This window comes from Dermacentor variabilis, chromosome 11 (assembly GCF_050947875.1).
Source record: "Dermacentor variabilis isolate Ectoservices chromosome 11, ASM5094787v1, whole genome shotgun sequence".
Classification (NCBI taxonomy): Eukaryota; Metazoa; Arthropoda; class Arachnida; order Ixodida; family Ixodidae; genus Dermacentor; species Dermacentor variabilis.
In genome coordinates, this window is record NC_134578.1 from 95,637,900 (window position 1) to 95,661,217 (window position 23,318).

A 23,318-nucleotide genomic window follows, 5' to 3' on the forward strand; every position below is an offset into this window, starting at 1 on the left:
GTTCTGTGAAAGTTCTTTTCCTTCTCCTTTTCATTACTACTTCGATAACCGCGCTGTATTTAGGGTACCTGAGTATAAGTATCTCGGTGTCATTTCTACGCATAACATGTTATGGTCTAATCACATCGATTACATTTGCAACAGAGCACTAAAAAAATATTAGGTTGCCTACGTCGTACGCTATCCAACTCTCCAAAAGAAGCTACGGTTATATAAGTCGCGAATCTGTCCGGTTGTTGACTGCGCATCTGTCGTTTGGAACCCTTATAAGCAGTGTGACATCAACAGGCTAGAAGCAGTCCAGAAAGATGTGATATTTATATGTCACCGTTATGATAGTGACTTTTCACCCTATTCTGCAGTTCGTTCCTTGACTTTAACTTCGCTCTATTCACGTAGCCGCACAGCATCGTTGCGATTTCTTGCACAACATCGTCAATTCTTCCGTTAGATTTTCAAAAAACTATACTAACCTCGCGCCAGAGTCATAGACGAGACGACATGACAACTTCAACTTGATGCCCCACTTTGGACGCACTAATATCTTTAAATTCAGCCTTTTCCCTCGTTCCATAGAAGACTGGGATGCCTTACCTGGGGGTCTATTCGCTCATACTCACCCCGAAGTTTTCTATTTGCCATCCAGGATGAATGATCCTAGCACACCACCCTCATCGTTGTATGGTACTTTTCTCTGTATAATTTTCCTCTGTTAATCCTTTCCTGCTATAGCGCTTATTGCGCTGCATTATGTACAAATAAATAAATGGCTAGTGGCAGAGAACTTTCCCCTAAAGGTGGCTTCACTGCAGCGTGCAGCCGCGTTGCCGTGAAAGGGGAACCTGCGTCAACAACCTGACTCTTGCGCTAAAATTTTATGCGAACCCCGCAACTGTTTCGAACTGCTCGCTTCGAACCAAGAAATTGATATTTGCGCAAGCCTAATTGAAACGCTTCTGGTAGCAAAATAGAGGGTGATCGTTTTCAAATTGTGTGGAATTTTAAAAATTCACCTGTGGCAGGTTCTTGTCCTTGAGCTGGATCATTCGAAGAGGCGTACTTCACTAGCACGAGAAATCGAAACACATATTCAACTAATTCACCAAATTTCGCTAATTAACTTCTTAATTCATTTACGCCACATATTGCAGTTTACGAATCGTATAGCCTGTGAGCTTGCGAGGCGTATCCACTTGTGATACATTTCCAGAATGACGCCAATTTGAAGATATGCGCCATCGAGCTCGCCGTAAAAATGCACTGTTGTTCCTCTTACATTAAAAAAAAACGCTCTTTCATGCATTGAAGCACAAAAGTAACTGGAACGCCCATGTATTTCGTCCCGCACTTTGGAAAATATCTCGAAACTGGTGTCATCCTGGAAATTCATTCCAAACGGATACGCCTAGCGAGCTCAGCGGTTACAATTAGTAAATTACAATAAATGCTGTAAAGTAAATAATTAGGAAAGTAATTAGTGAATGTTTGTTAATTTGTTTAATCAGTGTTTTGATTTCACGTGCTGTAGTGTCCGCATCTACGAGTAAACCATGTCAAGGACACGAATTATGCTATTGTCACTGCCGGCGGACCTTCCCATCGCAACCCGCCGTAGTTGCTCAGTGGCTATGGTGGGATATGGTGTGATCAGTGACAAGGTCGCGGGATCGAATCCCGGCCATGGCGGCCGCATTTCGATGGGGGCGAAATGCGAAAACACAACCGTGTACTTAGATTTAGGTGCACCTTAAAGAACCCCAGGTGGTCGAAATTTCTGGAGCCCTCCACTACGGCGTGCCTCATAATCAGAAAGTGTTTTTGGCACGTAAAACCCCATAATTTAATTTTTTTCCCATCGCAGATGAGGCTGTGACTTAATTGACACGGGATTAGGTATAATTCCTGGCCTTTTCCTTTTTCATACTTTTTTTAGCGAGTACATATTTATATTAGCGTGGACTTGCAATGCATTTACATTTATCTAATCTCAAGGCCGGAGCATCACAGAGAGTAGTGGGGGCTACAAAAGTACATAAATATGTAAAAACAGCAAAGTGAACATAATACAGGTTGCTGACAAACGAAATAAGCTTATTCATAAGACAATCAGAAACAGCAGTGTCGAAGGCATTGACATCGGTTATGGCGGCAGTGGAAGCTGGGAGGTGGTTCCAGTCAGTGCTAGTTTTTTGGAACGAAGGAATTAATATTTCATGTTGGTGCGACGGTCGGGCACGTCTACCTTGAACGTATGGTCACTGCGACATTACGTGCACGGTGGAGGCAAAAAAAAAAAGAAAAGATATACAATCACGCATGCTTGGGTTATAGTGATGCTTTTTATGAAAGATATACAGACATGCGATTTTGCGCCGCAGTGAGAGATTAGGCAGATTAATATTTACTTTCATTTGACTATTTTTTTGCTGACGATTTTATAATTTACCGAGAAATTGCTGGTACTGATGACCACGTAAATATTCAGCATGGTCTTGACCTTATTAGCAGTTGGTGTAGCACCTGGCTAATGCCGCTTAATCCAGATAAATGTAATGTCTACCACTCGCAAACATTTCCTTTCCGACTTCTCGTGCTATATTAATAACAATCCTGTGTATGTGGTTACTTCTTTCAAATACCTAGGCATAACCCTGACACCAAACCTTTGCTGGACTACACATATCAACAACGTCTGCGGAAATGCCTCCCGATCCTTGGGATATTTACGCCGGAACCTCCGTAAGACGCTGACAAATGTCCGCAAATTAGCCTATCTTACATTTGTTCGCCCTAAACTTGAATTTGCTTCTTAAGTATGGTCTCCTCATTACATTTTTTTAACCACTACGCTAGAATCAGTTCAGCATAGAGCCGCTCGATTCATCTCACAAAATTACAACTGCAACGAAAGTATAACGCAAATTAAAAACAATTTATCAGTTCCTTCTGTGAACAGTCGTCGTGACGTAGCACTGTTATTGCTGTTTCACAAGTATGTCTACGGGCCAAGGCCATCACCAATAGCTCTGCAAGTTTCTCCATTCACCTCACGAAGACTGCATAATCATCTTTGTTTCACGCACATGTACGGCAAAACAGACGCGTTTAACTCTTCTGCGCTTCCACGTGTCATCCGCTTCTGGAACGACCTTCCCGATATCCTGGTAGCTGAAGCTAACAAAGAAAAATTCTGTCACGACATAAACATTCATTTCTTACTTAAAAAAAAAAAAAATTGTCTGCGTTGCTTCTTGTATGCATTTGTTTTCTTTATTTTTTTATCTGATAATTTTAGTTTGTGTAAACTTGTGTCTTCGTTGTTATCTTATTAAGAAAGCGCTTTATGTTCTGTATAATTGTCTGCTCTTTATACTGTGTAAAATTTTTGAAACTTCCCTTACCCAATGCCCATTCTGCGTGCCTGTAAGGTATTTTGCATAAATAAATAAATACAACGCCAGCCGTGCGAAAATAACATAGGATGAAGCGAACAGCGCCATATTGAATGGCTTCGAGGTTAAGGATGAGCGTGTTAATGTGTGGGTCCTAAGTGGATGACACGTACTCTATTTTGGATAGTACGAGTACATTAGCTCTCATACCCCCTGATTATTCTTGGATTGCAAGATCATTTGTCTAACGGTTGGCAAGAAATCCCGCATCGGTATTGTCTCAGCGACTGTAGTACATTCCAGCGCGATATTTTTAAACTGTTATATATTGTCGGTGTTATTAACGCCTGTACTGAAGGTGTCATTAAAACCTGCGCTAGGGATAAATTGAAACTGAAAATTGAATGAAAAAGACGATTTAAGAAAGTTGTTGGACCGGAATTGTGCGGTACTCGTGGCCTGTTTCGTATTGAGAAATGTTTCTCTTCGTCTTCATTTCTTTATTCTAGCATTCGACTCCCCCCTCTTCTCATTTTGTAATTATTTTGTTAAATTCCCCGTTTCTGTCTCTTCTTTTTCTTTCAATGAGGGAATTTTTCTCTTTCTTTTTTGAAGCGCGAAGCGAAGTTTTGTCGCTTTGGGCTAGTTCGCCCTAACTTGCTTAGATCATTTTTGTGCGCTTCCCAAATCAAATTTGATCTTGACTGCGTCATTTCTCTTTTTCGCACTACGCTTCTCTCCTCGATTCCTGCGTGCTAAGTGGTGTCCATTTATTTCTCTTTTATATGTATTATATGTATATATATATATTTTTCTTTTCAAATATTTTCGTCCAGTTATCGCTCGTGTGGATATTCATTCGTCCGTTTTCTCGCCCCCGAATTTGATTTCGCTAGATGGATATATCCCACGCGTGCGTGTTTTCTGATGGCACTTTCGTACACTTTATTGTCAATTTTGGCGAAGAAACGCGAGTACTTTGCTATCGTACCTACCCTGGAGCCCTGCCCCCCCCCCCCCCCAAAAAAAAAAAAGATAAATGTAAATCCTGACCTCGGGCAACGGAACGTTCCTATAGTCGCGCGAGCGTTCCACTTAACAGATAACGCGCCCTCTTGCGCGCACGCCACTCCAATTCCTCGACTTACTTGACAGGCGACAGAGTTGTCCGATTATAGTGTCTTGCTTGATTGCACGCACTAAACTTGGCGCCGCCGTCGCTTTGCACTTGTCTGACTTTCGAGCCTCTTCTCGTGCTATCTATACAGTGACGCCTCGAAAGCTTTTTTTGTTTTGTTTTGCCAGTCTTGTCCGCTGCTTCTTTCGTTTTCATCGTTACTTTTTTCTTCGTCACGTCGGCCTTGTTATCAGCATGGATGTCTTATTTAGTGAGACGCCCAGCTTTTTCTATCACTGAACGAGAGACGTGTTTTCTTCGATTTTTTTTTCTTTCGTTTTTCGGTCCTTATAGCGCCTGCAGCGGAAACCAGGGGGCGTCAACCCTGTGGCCGCGGCGGGGTGGACCTTTAGCAATGATTGAACTGACAATTGCTTGCGTAACTGCATTCGCATTTACCTGAAGAACGCGTGCCTCAAGGCTAAAAAGCAGGGCTGTGCATAGTTGGTGCACGTGTGATGAAAGTTGGCGCTGTTTGTTGTTTTGTTTTGCTGTCTGTTTCGTGCCTAAGATTATGCAGGATGTGTTACAGGGGGGAGGGGGGTTGCATTATGCGTTGCGCTTGTTAAAAAAGAAAAAGGTTGGCCCATTCTGCGCGAAGAAAGAAATGGCAGAGGCGTGACGCTCGCTTCATCTGGAGTGCGTCCCTCCAGCGACAGATAAAGCTGCTGATAAGGAATGAGCGCCGATAACTGGTGGTTGACGTTATTCGCGAAAAGAATGCGCTCACTTACTCCTCCGTAGAGCATGTTTGAGAGCGCTGCTCTTCGAGGCGGGCGGGGGGGATTAGTCGCGTGATGTCTTTTTCATTTCTCGCGGGCTTTCTTTATCAGCCGGGGAAAAAAAAAAAGAGAAATATAAGCGGGCAAAAAGTAGCTGGCACAAAAACATGCCGCTTCAAGTTCCTTTCGATGTTTCATGCAAATTCTTCAGCTCCAGCATGCCATTAAGCAATGATCGAACGGAAAAATAGCTAATTGTAATTAATAAATCAACTGAATGGCATCAACGGAAATATTACTGGCGGCCGCTCTAGTCCACTGTAAACAATATGCACTGGCAAGACATTCGGCGAAATCAGTAAAATAGAGCTTGGTGGCGCAAGCCGCCCCCCCCCCCTCCCTCATTTTGTTTTAAAGGGGAGGCTCATAGCATTCATTCACCCCTCCATCCATGATTCCGTATCGCCTGCAGCCTACGAATAGGAGCAGGAGGGGTAAATCGGAGATTCCCGTGAAACTCGGAGCGGGCAACAGCGCCTCCGCAGCTGCCTGGATCGGCCGCGGACTTTACTACAAAAACATGCTGTGGGGAACTGTAGCGCTGTAGTGTTTGACAGGAGCGGCGTGCGTGTCGGTTTGGCCAGCGTGGGAGTGACGGCTGGTGCGTGGATTTGCCTAAACTTCGTCCTGATGGCTTCAAACCCGTCTTTGCTCGACTCTGCAAACTGACCACGAGAAAAGTTGTTGTGTTATACGTGAGCGACCCACGTAACGCGTGCCAAAATTTAAACATATACAAGTGCCGCGTAGTTGGGTAGAACCAGGGTAACGTTGCTTGCGTCGCTTGGAGCAGACTGTTTCTTTGTACTTCCCTAATTACACATTTAGTTGATAATAATCATAACTTCAGTCAATAGTATATTACGAGCAAAACTGTCAATCAGGATACTGTAGACCACCCTGAGAAGTTGCCGGTGCAGCTTTCGGTTGGCCAAAAGGTGCTGCACATAAGGATCTCTTTTCCCAGGCCTGAAAGAAAACCGTGTGGTAGATAGATCTCTGTATATCGTTAAATTTCTTTTAGGCATCGAAAAAAAAAAAAAACTGCGTAGCACGTATTGAGCGACAGAAAGCTGGATGGCCTACAATTTTCTCATTGACGCTATTGCTCTGAGTTTAATATTTCAAAGTTGAAAATTTACTCATAACTTAATTATTCTGTAATTAGGCGAAATACAAACAATAGTGCGAAATACAAACAAATACAAACATAATTACCTTGATTCTGTCCAGCTACGTACGCGGCAGATGTATAGCTAGCTTTCGGCATTTTGGCTCAAGTCACGTGTGACACGTGAAATGTTCGACAATTCGCAGTAATTATGCATCTTAGTAGAATTTTCTTCGTTTGCCTTCATGCTGTAGAAAAACCTAATTGCAGGAAAATTTAACATAAAGGGTGTTTCATTATTCATTTATCGGCCAATTCAGGGAGGCACAGCAAATGGTAACAATAGCACCCAGTGAAACAGTGACGTCTACAATGACCGAGAACAGAAAATATAATGGTTTAAGGTAACGGAGCAGGATTCTATCAAAGAATTGTCGCTGGGGAGTTATTCCGTTTTAGTGACGCCACGAGAACGATCTGAAGCCACAGGCACGAAGACCGATAAAAGAAATCCATGTCCTATACCTATCATTGCCACGGTAAGGAACAATCGCACCGCCAATGTTCTCTCTAGTAATTTTTTTGCAGGGAACTCTTTGGGCGCAGCAGGGCCTTCGAGATCGGGCGGCTCACGCTCAGATCTTGGAGGCCACGGTCGCAGGAAAATTGAAAAGAAAGCTGGCTGTCGTGACGCAAATGTCACGTGGGGCCGTGGGTTCCCATACGCGGAAAGGCGGGGACTAGTGTAGCTTTGTGGGCGCGCTGGCCGAGGCGATGTGAAAGCGTGCCTGCGGTGGGTGAGGGAATAGCACGCTTCCTGGCGTCGTTGCGTAGCGGTCATTCAGTTGTTTCAATGTCTGTAATTAGTAAAGCATTAGTTTAATCGTTCTTGGTGTATAGAACGCTCCGTGAATGGTGCTTTTCAACCTCCCTTGTATGACCGAAATTCTAGCCCTGTAAGTGCTCCCAGTGTATCTTTTGTGCTGCGTTGAATTTGATGCCTTAAAATGTGTATTCATACATGAGAAATGTGACGCATAACGTAAAGTAGCGTTGTCGATGTGCCGGAGAAAGTTTTCATTTGGGGATAGCTCAGCAAGCAGTAAATAATTAACATCCAGCAACTGTCGATCCACCAAATGTTTCAGTAGTTTTCTTTTTTTTAATCCGCTTTTGATGAACACAAATAATGACGAACCAGCTCTAGCTTTCGTTGATAAAAAGCTGGGTTTTCGCATTAACGTTAAAGCTTGTCGTTCTCAATTCCGTTGCTTTATGCGCGATTTTTCGTGCAAGGGTACTTCACTGCAAGCAGCGAAATGACTCGAATACGCCGTGACAGCCGCGGGCTGTGGTTCTTCCCGTAAATCCGGCTTTATGCGCTTTGTAAGAGTTGAGGAGGACTTCGGGATGAAAAACTTGGAGGTTTATTTACATTATTTACAGTGAGAGTCAATTAACGGTCTTAAAGTCATTACGGGCCGGCAGCAACTCGGACGCTGCGGCCCGCGGCAAGAAGCTCGAAAGAGATGAATCAAGGAATGCTCTAGGAATGCTCCCGGTCTGTGTCTTTTTAAACCCTTCGGTGTCTCGAAGACACGTCACGTTCGGCCAATGGGCGAGCCCGCTCAGGTGACGCCATTTTCGCCAATCGGCGAGCCCGCTCAGGTGTCGTCATTTTCGGCTAATGGTGGGCGCCCGTGCGATTGTGTCACACCCGGCGAAGAGATTCGCTGCTTGGTCGCCAATTGTCCGAGGGCTTACTTCTCCCGGCGGTCTTGCCTTGCTGACTTGCAATGAGCCGTCACAATAGGCGGGTGGGGGCGACGCTGCCAGGGTTTCACGGTGCATTACACCCGTCTTGCCTCTTGGACCCAAGTTACCCGCAACAGTGCGAGGCTCTCGCTTCACTTTCGGGAAGAGTCAAGCAGTGAATAGCTCCACCTGTGGCACACGAGGTGGGGGCCGCGAACTTGTTTGCACGTGCCACGCCTCTGGAATGTGGTATCCGTGCTTCTGCGCTTCTTAATTAGCTGTGGCGCGATTCGATGTGGTCTGGTGAACTCGAAGTAGGCTCAGGAAACGGTCCCGTATCTAACAGCTTCAAAATGAGGGCGTAGAATAATTCATGAACCGAGTGTTTGGGAAAATTACCTTGCACGACGAAAGCATATATATATATATATATATATATATATATATATATATATATATATATATATATATATATATATATATATATATATATATATATATATATATATATATATATATGTGTGTGTGTGTGGAGAGAGAGAGACGTTTGCCGTGTGGCGTAACAAAATTTCCGTGTATTAATCGGCCCGTCCCCCATTTTATAGTGAAGCTATAAATAACCAAACAAGCGATTATGAGAAGTGTCTCAAATTGGAGTAATAAGTTGGTAGTACAGGGAGTTGTTTCGAAGCTTAGCTTTGAGGCGCTTCTGTGTCAGTAACGCGACTACAGCGACGCCAAATTGCTTTTCGTGCTCAGGTTGACTTAGCAATAATTGCAAACACAAACTGGCGAGCGGAGGATATGGCAGCTAAAGACGCTTACGGGTGCATTTTTGGTCCCACTCAAAATAACATTATAGTTGGCCCGGATGAAGTTTCAGGTTTTTTTCCTTCGACTTTCAATACCGCAGTCAGCGACCCCACACCACCACGACCGACTGAATACGCCGACCAGAAAGCTCAGGATTTCGACATCGCGCATTCCCAGAATACCTTTCTGCCAAGGCGTAGCCACAGCGCGCTATTTGAGGGCGTTTCATTGTTTTTGCAGCGATGCCGTTTATCGCTAGGATTCCGCGTATGTTAGTTCAGCCTGTGGAAAAAAAAAAAAGAACGTGGGCTGATCCCGGAGATAGTTAAATACCGGGTGGACCCGCGGCGGAAGTGAAGCAAGATCAAGCACTCCGCCAATTGACAAAAAAAAAAAAAGTTTAATATCGTGAGTCCAAATAGAACCCGTATCAGATATTAAGCTGATAAGATACTACACTTTGACCCGCGTCGGCCATGTCTACGTCCGCACCGCCCTCTCCTCGTCGGCGTTCCAAGAGCTTGCGAATCTGTACTTTCCTTCCGCTATCACGTGGTGGCGGTCCCGTCGAAACGTCACGCGTGTCTGTAGTTTCCTCGGGGCGGCCGCCCCGTCGTCCAGGCTAATCTATAGAAAAATCACGGTAAATGAGTCCCTACCGATGTTCAAAATTATGTGTCACCTGTGTGTCGTATGCTAAACAGCTTCGCTGGTCATCCGCATTTCAAAGACTGGAACGGCTCATGATTTATCTTTTGTTTATTTTATTTATCTGTTTATTCGTTTGTGTCATTTTTTTTTCATGGTGTGTTATCGTTGCATGCCAGTTTGCGACGTTGCGAAGTTTGCTTTTGCATAATTTTATGTGAGCATTCGTTGCAATCGAAACCGAGCTGTCTTATTTTTTTATTTTTTGGCCTTCGCTTCCTTAGCAGCGAGTGGATATGATATGGATATGAATAATTATAATAATATCATCATTATCATTACTATTACCTTTTTCTCTTTCACTGCGGTGTCGAGCGAGCGCCCGTGGTGACCGGATTGGATGCTGGATATCAAATCTATCGCTAGTAATAGCCCGTATTATGGCATTACAGTTAAACCACGAAAATTTAAAAGTCGCGTTCAGGTTAGTTTGCACTGTTCATTCCTGGGATCAGTTTTTGCAGGAGTGAGCGATGTCTGTGTAGAGTCACGAAAGCGATCATGGGCCGATAAGAGATAAAAGAAGAAATCGTACGTAGATATCTACGCTTAGGGGCCAGGCAGGCAACCATACAAGACAGAACTCATTTTCCTTTGCTAACGCAGTAAAATACTTATGTGTAGCATGCCTTTGAAGCAGTTGCTGTATGTATAATGTATATTGTACTCCTTTCTTGTATGGAGGCGAGCTAGCGCCTTGCGTCTGCCTTGACTCGCCCGCAAGCGACTTGCGCTTATGCGGAACATGAGTGCCGACCATGTCGCGCACTTAATCCATGTAACAGGAAAAACGTGTCTCTTTCGTTGTGGTTCAACAAAGCGTCGCAATGTGTCGCTACCAGCGTTGCCGCTGCCGTCCATGTCTGCGATAGCCCGGTATTACGTGAAGCTTAATACGTTAGCGGACCGGCTAAACCTCTTCCTTACGCCTTTTTTTTTTCATTTTTCTTAGCAGTCTGAAGCCAGTCTACTCCTTGTGGACCTCTGTACGCGACGAACATCGCACGGTGGTCCGAGGCATTACGCTTTTTCTTTCGCGGTGCCTTTCGGTGTTTTCGCGGCGAAGCTGTTAGCATCAACACTCTTACGCAAACTTACACCCTTTTGCCATCACAACAATAATCCTCATCTGTCTTCGCGTTTCATTTGTTTACCGCGGCGGGCCCGGTACTTACAAGTCACGAAGGGCATGCCCGTTATCGGCATGACAGAGCATTCTCGACAGGAAAGAGCGAGCGCGGCGTTTTCAAGGAAGGAAACGCGAGCAAGACAGATGACTTTTATTTTTGTGTGGCAAAATACACCCCCAAAGGGCGTAGATTTGTTTGATAGTGTCCCCCCACCTAAATTAACATACGGGTTTGGACAAAGGGTTCGTGTTTGAGTTTCCGCGGAACGTAACTTTGTTTTCTGGTATATTCGAATGACAATCCGATGCTATGATACCTGAAGGTTGTATGTGTGTAGTACTTGACGAATTTTGTTAGGCAATTTTTTTTTAGAGATTTGATTGGCTCAATAGGCTAGTTAAATGTGCTAGGCGGTGGGCCAACAAGGATGAGGATCTATACTGTGCTAACGGTACCGCTATCTAGCCGCCGCGGCCACTCAGCCAGACCACAAGCAGCAGCTGGAAAAGGGCTTTGATCTTGAGTTTCCGCGTAGCATAATTATGTTTTTTTCGTATGTTCGAATAACAATCCGAAGCTATCATGTCTGAAGGTTGTGTGTAAGTCGTACGTTACGCATTTTCTGGCGCGCTTTACTTTTAAACAAGAGCGGGTATGTGTGCTGCACTTCTGCGCACGTGCGTGGGCTCGTGAGGTACGTCGATTGTGGTGGTGGTGATGGTGGTGGTGCTTGTGTAACGTCGTCTAACGTCGGCGCCAGCTTCGCTGTGCGTCCACTTTCACAGTGCGGAATGGAGGCGGACTTTGTTGTTGTTTTTCTCTTCTCGCCTTTGTCCGGTTCGTTTCGCCTCTCGCTCGCAGACCCATGCTGTCCTGGATAAATGTACTCCCCGTATAGCTGCGAACAAAAAAGCGCGCGTGGTTCTCTAAGCAGCCTGTTTTCACCCGACTAAACTTCCGATTCCTGTTTCTGAGCGTGTTTTTGTTATTGATCCTCTGATACCCTCCTCGATCTTTGATTCTCGCCCTCGGTCGTTCTCTGTCAACGTCTCCTTTTGTTCCTCGTCTTCTTTCTTTCCCTATCTTCCTTTTCTTCAGCATTCCTTGTTTTTCTTCGTTTGCTTCCTTTCCTCATTTCGTTTTCTTTCTTTCGTGCTTCCTTTCTCTTTCCTTTTCCCCCTCTCTTAATTCGTTGTTCCTTTTGCTCCGTTCTTCCTTCTCGATCCCGACTCCCTCCCGTAGCAGCTGTCTTCTGATATACGATGGCCCCTTTTCGTCCCGTCATAACTGCTGGTTACTCCGCCGATCTCTCTCTCTCTCTCTTTCTCCATTTCGCACCGTCCCTTCTCGCCATATGCTCTTTTTTTGCTGCTTCTCATTCCATAGCCGATATCCGCAGGGTGCTGGGCCTCTCCAGAGCTGGGCTGCAGCGTTACAATTGCCAGGGCGGAAACTTTTCATCGATTGATTCTTCTCGCGCACTTCGTTTTTTTTTTTGCCTGTTATTTGCTTCTTTTACGGAACGGGTGTCTTGCCCCTCTGCCCCCCGTTCCCTCTAGGCACGTTCTGCAGGGCTCACGGTTTGTTGTGTGTCTTTTTTTGCTGATGCCTACGTGTGTGTTTGCGGGATCTCCTTTTGATTGGGTGGTGACGTTCGGTTGCTTTTAGCAGTAATATAGAAATATATATATATATTTTACGTGTGACCTCTCTGCAAGAGCAGCATCAAGACACATATGTAATGTTATGGCAGGCAATGTTCTCGTGTGCTTCGTTGTGCACGTCCCCATTATTGCGAGCGCCGAAGGAGAGGATGTACGTTCTTCATCGCAGCGATCCTGAGCTTAGTTATTACTGTAAGGAGCGGAGCACGCGGCGAGTGATTGTTTATACTTTTTTTTTTTTTTGCGTGTGAGTGGCTGCTGCACCGCCTATATTTGTTTGAAAGCGGGCGAGTTCGGGCATCACAGCGGGTTCGTTATTCCCTCTTGCCGTGTCTCTCTCCGCGTTATCCCTAATGTTTGTTATGCGCGTGTTTGTGTGCCGGTATCGTAGCGTGCTGACAATCTACGAGCTGCGCAAGTGCAGGCTGTCGTGCTGATCTCTTTTTCTTTTTGTCGTCTCTTTCCAGGTAAGCAGACGTCGCTCTCAACGGGTCTTGCATCTTCGTGCGCTGCCGTGAAGCCCGAGGCCGGATTATGTGAGAGCTGGTTGCTGCGCCTGCTTGTTTTGCAAAGTCGAAACAGCATTACATCGATAAAGATAACGAAGGAGTGTGTTGGTAGAGGATGTATTCGTATAAAGGAAAACAGCCTGGAGATTAAGATTAAAGGAAAATAATTAGTGAACCAAGTAATTAGTCATTGGTTTGATGAACGGTAAACGGCTGAAAGCTGCCGCCAGCGTATCAAACGCTGCTTTGCGTTTAACCCTGAACTTTGGGCTATGTGAGTGAGCGCATCAAAAATGATACATTGAGCTGTGCGAGGTTCATTCGATATGTCATTGTGGAGGTCACAACCGGGGCGTCGGTGCTTTGGTTGGGCTTGCAACACGGGCTTGGCGTGGGAGGCAGCGTAATCGAAGGATGGGCCGACCCTGATAGCATTGCGTCGAATGCGTGTTAGCGTTAAGGTTTTAAACATTTAACTTGTCGGATAAGAAAAAAAAAAGAAATGGGCCTAGAATGTCTTTATTGCTTTATTTCTTCTTTTCTGGTGCACAAATACGTACCAAATTAAATATAAGGACGTTTCTCCAAAAACATTACCTAGAAGCACATGGTCAAAAATATTCTTCAGCTGCCAGTTAAAGCTTGAATGTTTTAACAGAGGCTGGCGTTTGTTACTTTCTTACGAAAGCCAGCAACGCACCGGCTTTTACAGTTACACTAATGAACTGAAACGAAAAAAAAAAGTTCTTTGTACTCTTTAAGCGCAGAAACAGGCCGCGTTGTGAACATTTAAAACCAGCAGCCCTCCGGTGCCAAAGGCGACAGTGGCCTGTGTGCTAAGCACCAGTTCGAGAGCAACAGAAGTGTTACTTTCTCGTTGCACCGAGGCAACGTCCCGCAACATTTTCAGGCACTTCGTTTAGACGTTTTCAGGCATTTTTTTCTTTTTTCGTTTAGAAAGCTCACCTTTGTTCTTTGTTCTGAATTTTGTCATATAGAGGTTGCCTTTCTCGTTTCTCAAACTCCGTGTCTAGTAGGTCTCCAGTAACGAGAATCGATGCACAACTTTACCTAATCGGTGTCCACCAATGACAAGGTTGGTTTGCCTACACGAATGATTATTACGCGGTGGGGAAGATGCCCCCACCAAAGTCAGCCAAAGGGCATTTTCTTTCCTGACTGCTTCGACGTTTTTAAGATATACACTTTGATCTGCTGCTTTATCGCACCTTCAGTGCAGCTCGAAGTGGCTTGGAAGGTGGGGAATTTGTGTGCTGTGTCTCGTTCCCTCTTAAGTACGCCGCTGAATTGTATTTTGTTCACTGCTCTAGGGCAACATTATTAGAACGAAAGAGAGAACGAGAGAAATAACTTTATTGGCATCGTAGGGTAGGTCCAAGGATATAGTGGCCATGGTGATATCGCGGGCCCGCTGGACCAGCGCCTGCTGAACCTGCCGGTTTCCGTTTCTTAGCACAGCCTCCCAGCTGTCCAGGGCTGGGTTGGGGTTGGCGTTGGTGTAAGGTTGTGTCCAGTCGGCGGGTGCTGGCACTCCGGCGTTACGTGAAATAATGTCGGGATGACCCCAGCAGCCCGGAAAACGGGAGGAATTGGATGTGCGGTTCTGGACGTGTAAGAAGTAGAGGTTGGGGAAAGTGTTGGCCTGCGATTACCTTACAGCCACCGCGTCCTGTCGAAATGGAGACGAGTGTGAGGGTGTATATCTGACCCGAGCGTGTAGTGTAGAAACTCGCAAACCGACGTTTTCATGGCGATGTGTCTGTCGGCTGCAGGAGCACAAAACATAATTTGAAATGTGCGATTGACACTCTTTATATCATGAAAAATGGTTAAATATTGGTTAAATATTTTTTTTTGCCGGAATTGATAAAGGTCATGGACGCTGTACGTCTGCGCACAGCACGGAAGGCGTGCGTCAACCCTTAACTGGCAGCTCGACAGTTTTGTTGAGTGTCATTGCGCTGTGGCTACTAAATATACAATAGCGAAAACACTTTGAGAATGTCACTGTTTGTTCTTGAAATGCACCTCTATCCATATAAATATTAAGATCATGTTTAAACAAAGAAAACAATTTTTATTGTGCCGAGAATATGATCACCACGAGCGTTTAGTATAGAACGACGAAGCCTAAAGACCTTATCGCCAAAACATTCGCTGGGGTCCACAGTCGAGAATTTTCGTAATATCAGTGTTTAACAGGTAACAAAAAGGGAAATATAAAGGCACCGACAAATATTTGGATTTGCCCTTTTTCTGTTTTTACAGCTGTTTTCTTCTTTAGGTCAACAATATTGTTGAGCTGCCAGCTAAAGGTTCTAACGCGATAGCATTATACAGGTCAAAACTTTTCCTTTGTCTTTTTAGGGCAGGCGTGGTCTCAGACATTTTTTTTTTTTTTTTGGAGGGGAGAGCGGGGGGGAGAGAGTGAGCAAATGGGAAGAAAGGGGGAGTGCATTTTTTTTTAAATTAGAGAATGATACTTCATTACCAAGTTCGTGCATCAAATAAACATCAGTGTTTATGAACCCGTAAAAACAACGAAGCTGCCCCCCATCGCAGAAAGGTATTTTCCAACCAGAATGCTCTCGTCCAACCTCCACACTAGTATAACAAAGTGATCCCATTTAAGAGCTTCGCCTTTATCTCTTAAACTTTAGTAAGGGTATGTGCCTGCCGGAACCGCTTTTTTGGGAAGCTGGAGGCGCAGCGGTCTCCAGGCCCCCCAAAAGTGGCAGAGTGGTGTCACGTAAAGAGACACGTGACAGGGGCGGTGGCGGGTCTGCTGGATTGCGCAATGCACTCCAGCACATGGCTTTCAGTGAAGATGTTTGCGATGAGACGATAACTGTGGTTCACATAGATTTGTGTGTGCATTATAGTGGGTTCTTCACGAAATGGCGTTCGAAATTCCATAGAAAATAGAAAACATGAGATAGTCGATGCTTTCCTCTTGATTCCTTTTGCTGCAGAAGCATACATTTGAAAATGAATGAACTTTGTAATTGGACAAGCAGGCATTTAAATTTTTCATACATCTTAATCTAGAAAGCCACGCGATCGGTCCCAATGGTATACACTTGAAGCACTGCGAGGAACCGGTAACCGTTTTCAGAAATGCAAGAACCTGACGCTGGTAACTTTTTACAGCGTATATGAATTCCGACCCATTTCACCCAGCATAGCGGAACTGAACGGTCGAAGAGCGCGACTTGTGACGTGACGTGACATAAGCGGACGCCCATGAGTGACGTCACATAGTAGTGCCTCACCGTCGGCCGACCATGTGAAACGACTGGGCGTGTGTGGTTTCCGCACATTTACAAATTTGACGACACCAATCAACGGAGGCCGTAGCCGTCCTCTGTAGCAGCGTGCGCCGCCTCCCGGCTGCGATGGGAGTAGAGCGTGCGTCTTTCCCTCTAACCCTGTCGTGGCTGCCCGCGTGGCCGAGCGCGCACGCGGCCCGATCGCCGTATGTTTGGGGCCGTATTTGCTGCGGCTGTTAGCTGTAGGGCGAAGGGAGAGTTGAGATGGCTGGCTGGATGCATGGTGCGGTTCCTGCGCGCCAATTGTCGGCGGTCGTATAGTCCGAGTTGTGTAGATGCGGCGCGCTTTAAACGGCGCGATACGTTTTCTTCGAAACGTACACACGCGCTTCTCGCTGCCGGCGCCCCTAGCCCTACCGGCACTTGTAAGTCTGTTCATGTTTGCCTGTGCGCGCGTGGCACCCTGCTTATTTGACTGGTGTGCGAACCCCAATTTGTAAAATACGACCTATAAAACTGCGAGTGTTATTTGCGTAATCGGCTATTACTTCTGCGACTTTCTCGCGGAAATTAAGAGAGAAAACAAGCAAAGGACAGTACGCGCTGTCTGCTATCCTTTGTCATTGGGAAATGCCATCTCCCTGTCATGCAGCGCTAATAATGCATCAATCGTACAGTGTGGTCCCTCTTTGCCTTTATGCATGCCACGGCGGCCGCGTTTCGATAGTGGCGAAATGCGAAAACACCCGTGTGCTTAGATTTAGGTGCACCTTAAAGAACCCCAGGTGGCCGAAATTTCCGGAGTCCTCCACTACTGCGTGCCTCACAACCAGGAAGTGATTTATGGCACGTAAAACCCCATAATTGAATTGAATCCATTTGCCTTTATTAAATATTATTATTTTTTTGACGCCGAAACTTCAGCACGAGTACTTACTTTCTCAGTTTACCCTTCTTCTAAACTACGCAGCCGTTGTGCGGTTCTGGGTTGACCGCAAGTGACGTTTCAGTCAAGTAGACAGCAGTACTAGATAGTGCTCTCGTAATAGATCGGTGATAACCATGAGATAGGAGAGTCGTGCGTATGTACTTAGAATAATAATCGGTTGACACAATCTCATAAGGCTTTGCAGCAACTCGAGGGAAGCGTAAGGTCCTGGGAACGTTTCGCCATACGTCTCGCTCAGCAGGGCTCATTGCGTGCACAAATGGGAGCATACTGTGATTTCTTTCGCCTGTAGGCTTTTATTTGTTGTATCTTTGATTTTAAGGCGTAAGCCTTTCTAGGCTCCTGGTGAAGTTCGTGTCAGCAGACCTGACCGCCGGAGTGACCGTCGAAGCGTCATCACGCCATATGAAGACAGATTAAAGACAGAATAAACAATGAAAATTGATTAATAGTGAAAGTGAGCGAATGATAACGTTATAATGGAGATTCGTAGAGGTTAAGAATGACTAATTATTACTAATAATGATTACTAATGACTCCGAAATGACCAATGTCTAACGACGGCTTGTAACGATCACAATTGATTAGAAATCTCTAGTAATTACCAGAAATTACTAATGATGACTGAAATAACTTGTAATGACTACTAACGACTATGATGTGACCAACATGTCTAACGACGGCTTGTAATGACCACAATTGGTTACAAATGACTAAAGGTGCTTAGTAGTGAGCAGTATGACTAAAAAATGAAGAGAAAGGCGAATGATCAGTGATCAGAAAGGCGGAGCGACCTTAAGAGACCCTGTAATTTTTTTCACAGTATTCGTGAGAGTTTCACGTTTTGTCGAGGTCGCAAGCCGCAGAATGCGGAATTAGTTGACCGAGTGTCAAATCTGATGATGGATATCTCGGCGAAGATGCGTTCCAGCAGAATCAGAGTGAAGTTATCTTCAAAGGCGATTGTCTTAACGTTTCACATAGTCTTGATAAAAAAAAAAGATTAAGGATTGTTTGTTTCTTATGTGTTTGGTGACTGACTTGTGAAAATTCTGTCCACGAAAGCGGAATAATATTAGTAGCCTTTGCCTGCGGACATTGCCTAGCCACTATAGCTTCGTTAATTAAATTGCCGTTAGTTTAACTTTGAGCTAGGACCCTTATAATTAAGTTTTCCTAGCTGTTACCTCGCATTTTCTGGATAGTCAGCTGTAAGTTCATGCTCGTGAAGGATACAGTGCAATAAATGCACACACGCACACGTGTGTGTGTGTGTGTGTGTGTGTGTGTGTGTGTGTGTGTGTGTGTGTGTGTGTGTGTGTGTGTGTGTGTGTGTGTGTGTGTGTGTTTGTGTGTGTTCATACACGAAGTACGGCAGACGGTCATGTGCTGGTACCGTCTTTTTCTTTTTTTCATGCTTTCCGCCGTCTTTTGCGCAATGCTGCCACACCACCAAGCGTAGAATACTTACGAACGGTCCGTATATTCGAAGCGAAAAGGTCAACTGCGGGCCACACAAGCTGCGCAAGTCGTTATGCATGCCGCGGTGGGGCCGACCTCTCGAGGCGCCACTCGCTGTGCAAACTTCGGGGGCCGCGAAATTGTGCGATTGCGAAGCTGCCATCGCTGCAGCTATATACTGCGTCTGAAGAAATCCTTATGCGTTTGCGAAAGGTGTCTGCTCGCGCTTTCTCTGATCCTCGCTTTGTTCGCGTTGGCGAGATATCGTTTCCGTTTTTTTTCTTTTCCTTACTAGGTTCACAATAGGTCTTTAAGGTGGGGAGCACTGACTTTTAAAATGGCGCATTTATTTTTCCCCTTTCAAAAAGCGGTTTTCTTAAACAGACACAACGCGGGAATCGGTATAGGCCGCTCGCGCTTAAAAGGAGGGCGAAAAAATATGAATGCCGTGTTCCGTAGACTGGGTTGCCTGCCTGCGGCGTGTGGTGTTTCGTGAGTTGGTGTTCTCGCCCCCGTTCAGCCGAGGCCTTTGTGCTCGGGTTTCTGAACCCCCTGCGCACCGCGTCCTGCGGTTCCATTCCTAGTTGGTGTTTGGGGGTGAGGGGGGGTGCGAGTGCTTTGCGAAGGGGAAGGGTGAAAGTAATAAGATTCGTACTTGACGTCTCGGGTCTTTCGACGACTCGGTAAACTGGCAGGGGTGACGGCTCGCTTCTCTAGTTGCGTGCACCGCTGTTTTCTGTTGCCGACTCAGTCGGACGGGCCCGCCCTGTGTTCCCGGCACGCGTCGAGAAACTGCGCCTGTCTCGAACACGGAAGCTCGCTTCGAAGTTGGCGATTCTTGCCGCCGTTGCGGTCGTCATTGTTGCGTCTGTCAAAGGCGAAGCGACGTCCCTGTTCTGTTTCTTGCGTTGTTTTATTTTGTCTCGGAGGAATGCTGATGCGAGTAGCCGCCACATTTTTTTGGGGCGCTTATTCGAGTCTGGCAAATCCGGGTGACTTGCGCGAAGCCCCGGCAGTTGTAATCTCGTTCGTGCTTTTTCTGCGTCGTCGTTCAGGTCAAGTGATTCGGCGGCAGAGATGAGTTTCATGCGAGGCTGACTGGTGGCGTCAAAGTGAATTGTATGCAGGCATAAAAAAAAAAAATTAAATAAAGTTTCTTGATTCTCCGGGAAGCGTCCGAATTTCCTCGCGACTGCAGTGCCGCAACTGTGGGACTTTATGAAAAAACGGCGCGCCGCGCATATAAGCTCATTATTACGTGCCATATGTGGCCCTGCGGTTGTGTAACGGGCTGCGTTGTGCGTCCCGTTGCTCGATTTGAAGCCGCACATGCAGCATTTGTGTCGGTAGCCGGCGGCCATTATGAAAGTGGTGTGCGCTTTACCTCTGACGCTATCAAAAAAAAAAGGGAGAAAAAAAAAGCACTCCGAAGTATATAGATATTTCTTGCTCGGAGCGCTTTATTGTGTCGCCACATCGAGTGAGCGCCCCCCCCCCCGCCCCTCCCACCTCCCCGTAAAGAATGCGTTACAAATATTTATTCAATCCTACACTCCCTTTCTTTTTTGTAGAGTACAGGGAGACGAAAAGATAGAAGTTTGACTGAAATTGCATTCCCTCTGCGCGGCTTTCGGCACGGGCTAATAGCGTGCATAAAAGTCCACAGATCTTGTATAACAAGCCTGAGACTGGGAGCTCGCGCCATCGCCTGCTTTAAATCGCCGCCAGTGCAGGACCAATTGTGAACCACCACCGGTAGCCTCATGTTGCATGGTACTTACTGTGCAACGTTTTTGTGCTTTGTCGATTATGATATAACATTGTACCAATGATCTGCGGCTCTTTGTGCAGACGCGGCCTTTCTTCAAAAAAAGGAAATCCGCACATGATAATCAATATTGAACCGACGTCCAACACCTATGTCCAGCCAACGTAGGCCTATGTACGGGCCTCTAATGCGCCAGCGTAGGCCTAAGTGCAGCCCGTATCATCCCGACGTGTAGCCTAGCGTGGAGTGTAGCCAAACGACAGGCCTACATTAGTTCTCGCTCCTATAACGGAGCGCCGCATCTAAAACGTGGAGGCAAGCCTGAGTTAACGTTGCCAACATATCAGTTTACATTAGTTGTACGCGCATGACTGTGCGAATTTTAAGATGTGGCGTGGTGCCCCCTGAGTAACGAACGAGGTCGTGGGTTCGACTCCGAGCCGCGGCTGCCGTATTCCGATGACGGCGAGATTAAAAAAAAAAACGAACATCCGTGTATACAGTGCATTGGGTATATCAAAGAGTTAAAACTCAATTTGAAGTCACCGACTACGGCGTGCATCGTAATGTTATTGTGGCCTCGTTGCGTGAAACTTAAGAATGTACGTAATTTTTGAGACCGTTTCGCTATAGTTACAGAATCGAATGCAATAATCGAATGCTTCTTCGATGGTTTAAGAAGAATGAGCTGCCGTTTTCACCGTTAATAGAATTCGATCGTCACATCTTAGTATATTCACAGTGCTGGCAGGGTCTCTTCAAAACATTGTGCACTATGAAATGTAGCTAATTAAACGCACAAATGAGGCGTTAGGAGCGAATTAGCGCTTTACTCGCATACTCGGGCCCCGTCGGCGAGAGCGCATGATGGCGGTTTTGACGGACGTGGCGGGCTACGTAGCTTGTCGTGTTTTATGTCTGCCGTGATTCTCCGAGAATAAATTTGTAGCGCATTTGTTCCGATCTTACACTTGATCGCGCATTGTTGGCGATTTGAAATGTTTGAAAACCATTCGCGATATATTCGAATTTACGAGTGGTGACGGTTCGATTCAAGGACCGAATCAAATGGGCCGATATTCGATTTGAGGTTCTATATTGTTTCGAATGCCCGTCCACCCTTCGTCCTTGGAGCTTCCGCCTAAAGTTGCCGGAGGAAGACAACCTGACGATGCGGTTTAAAGTTAACGTGTGTGTAATGTGTGGAACTTCGTTATAAGGAAGTCGCATCCGCCACGAGAATGCCTTCGTTATATCCGACATTCGTTATACGCGCATATTCGTGTTCGTTATATGGCGGTTCTGATCGGGCAGCATTCTGCTTACACGTTCGATTACGGCATGCAGACGAAAATGAGATAGAAGTTAGCGTTGAGCTTACCTTGTGGCGAAAGGATAAATTAGACACGCACCGTACACTTCTTTGTCAATACGTCATTTATCCGTGGGCAAAGGACGCAATCGTGTCACGCTAGCTTTAGTGCTAGGCTGAGGTCCAATTGCTTGCTTGCTTCGCAGTTTTCTCCGTGAGCACCCGAGGGAGTTACCTTTAGCACTTACCGGCTTGTTTCTTTTTGGTGGTTCTACAGCGAGTAAATCATTTTTTATTTTTTTTTATTTTTATGTCCACTGCCAGGACGAAGGCTTCATTCTCCCTGCCATCTCCAATTACAGTTGTTTTGCGCTAGCTGATTTCAACTTGCGCCCACAAATTTCCAAATTTATTCAACCCGCCTAGTCTTCTGCCGTTCTAGACCGCGCTTCCCTTCCCTTGGCACCCATTCTGTAACTTTAATGGCCCACCGGTTATCTGCCCTGTGCGTTACATGGCCTGCCGAGCCCCATTTTTTAAACACGAAAGTGTCTTGTGCCGGGCTGCACCATCGGCTTCCTGTAACGGATGTGACGTCGGCGCGAACGCGTGAACTACGCTTTCCCTTGACATGGGGTGCCTGAATGCTCCCTCCCTCGCCGCCGCTCTTTACAGGGTGGGGTACAACCGCGTCGTCTGCTACTATACGTCCTCCATTACTTATCTCACTCCCTACAGAGCACCCTGCCGGTGCGCGCGCATAACACGATCTTTTTTTTTTTTTTTCATGCAACCAAGGGTTTTTCGCGCAAAAGAGACTGGTCCGAATATACATGTCTGTGCTCATAGACTTTCCAGGCTCAAAGTAGATTAATTTAGCTCTCGCACGCTCTCTCCTGTCGCCTCAACTTCTCCTCAGTGGACTGACTCCTCGGTGGCCGTGCGGCCTGCCGTCGCTCGGTATAGTTTTTCTCATTTTGCGCGTGGGACCCATCTTACACGGTTTAAACCAGCTTTCTTGCGCCACCTGTGGTGCGTGACCTCGTAACTCTGACAGATCTTCACGGAGTGAGTGTCGAGGTTTATCAGATCGCTCTTCTTCTGCTTAAGCCGAATGACCGTGAAACTGCGTTCGCGTAAATCAATCTTGCCCAACCCCCGCCTTTTTTTTTGCAGGGCCATTGAGAGGAAGAAAAAAAAAACAAATTTAGCAGGACTGGTGCGAATTGATTGGCTCATGATCTTGAAGCAAACTTTGACTAGCGCGACATTTCGTCTCGTTTTTTCGCGCTTGTCAAAGTTTTTTATAGAACTGAGGGTGTCTACCAACCGAGAAATCCGGGAAAACTGAAAATTCTCAGGGATATTGAATGGTCGGGAAATACTCAGGGAAATCGCAGGGAACTTGTGCTTTTATCAGGGAAAATTTGCTGAGATATTATTGAAAGGGACCGAAACTCGCTAATGCTGGCTTCGAGTAACAGAGAGGGATCGTAA

At 45.9% G+C, this 23,318-nt stretch overlaps 1 protein-coding gene and 1 pseudogene across 2 annotated transcripts in view; one reads left to right on the top strand and one right to left on the bottom strand.

Annotated features, from left to right (window-relative positions):
- The window catches only part of mri (BTB/POZ domain-containing protein mrityu), a 214,235-nt gene that overhangs the window by 96,241 nt on the left and 94,676 nt on the right, over positions 1 to 23,318 (top strand). The gene's annotated exons all lie outside the window — the stretch shown is intronic.
- On the bottom strand, positions 9,330 to 9,508 carry LOC142565075 (U2 spliceosomal RNA; annotated as a pseudogene).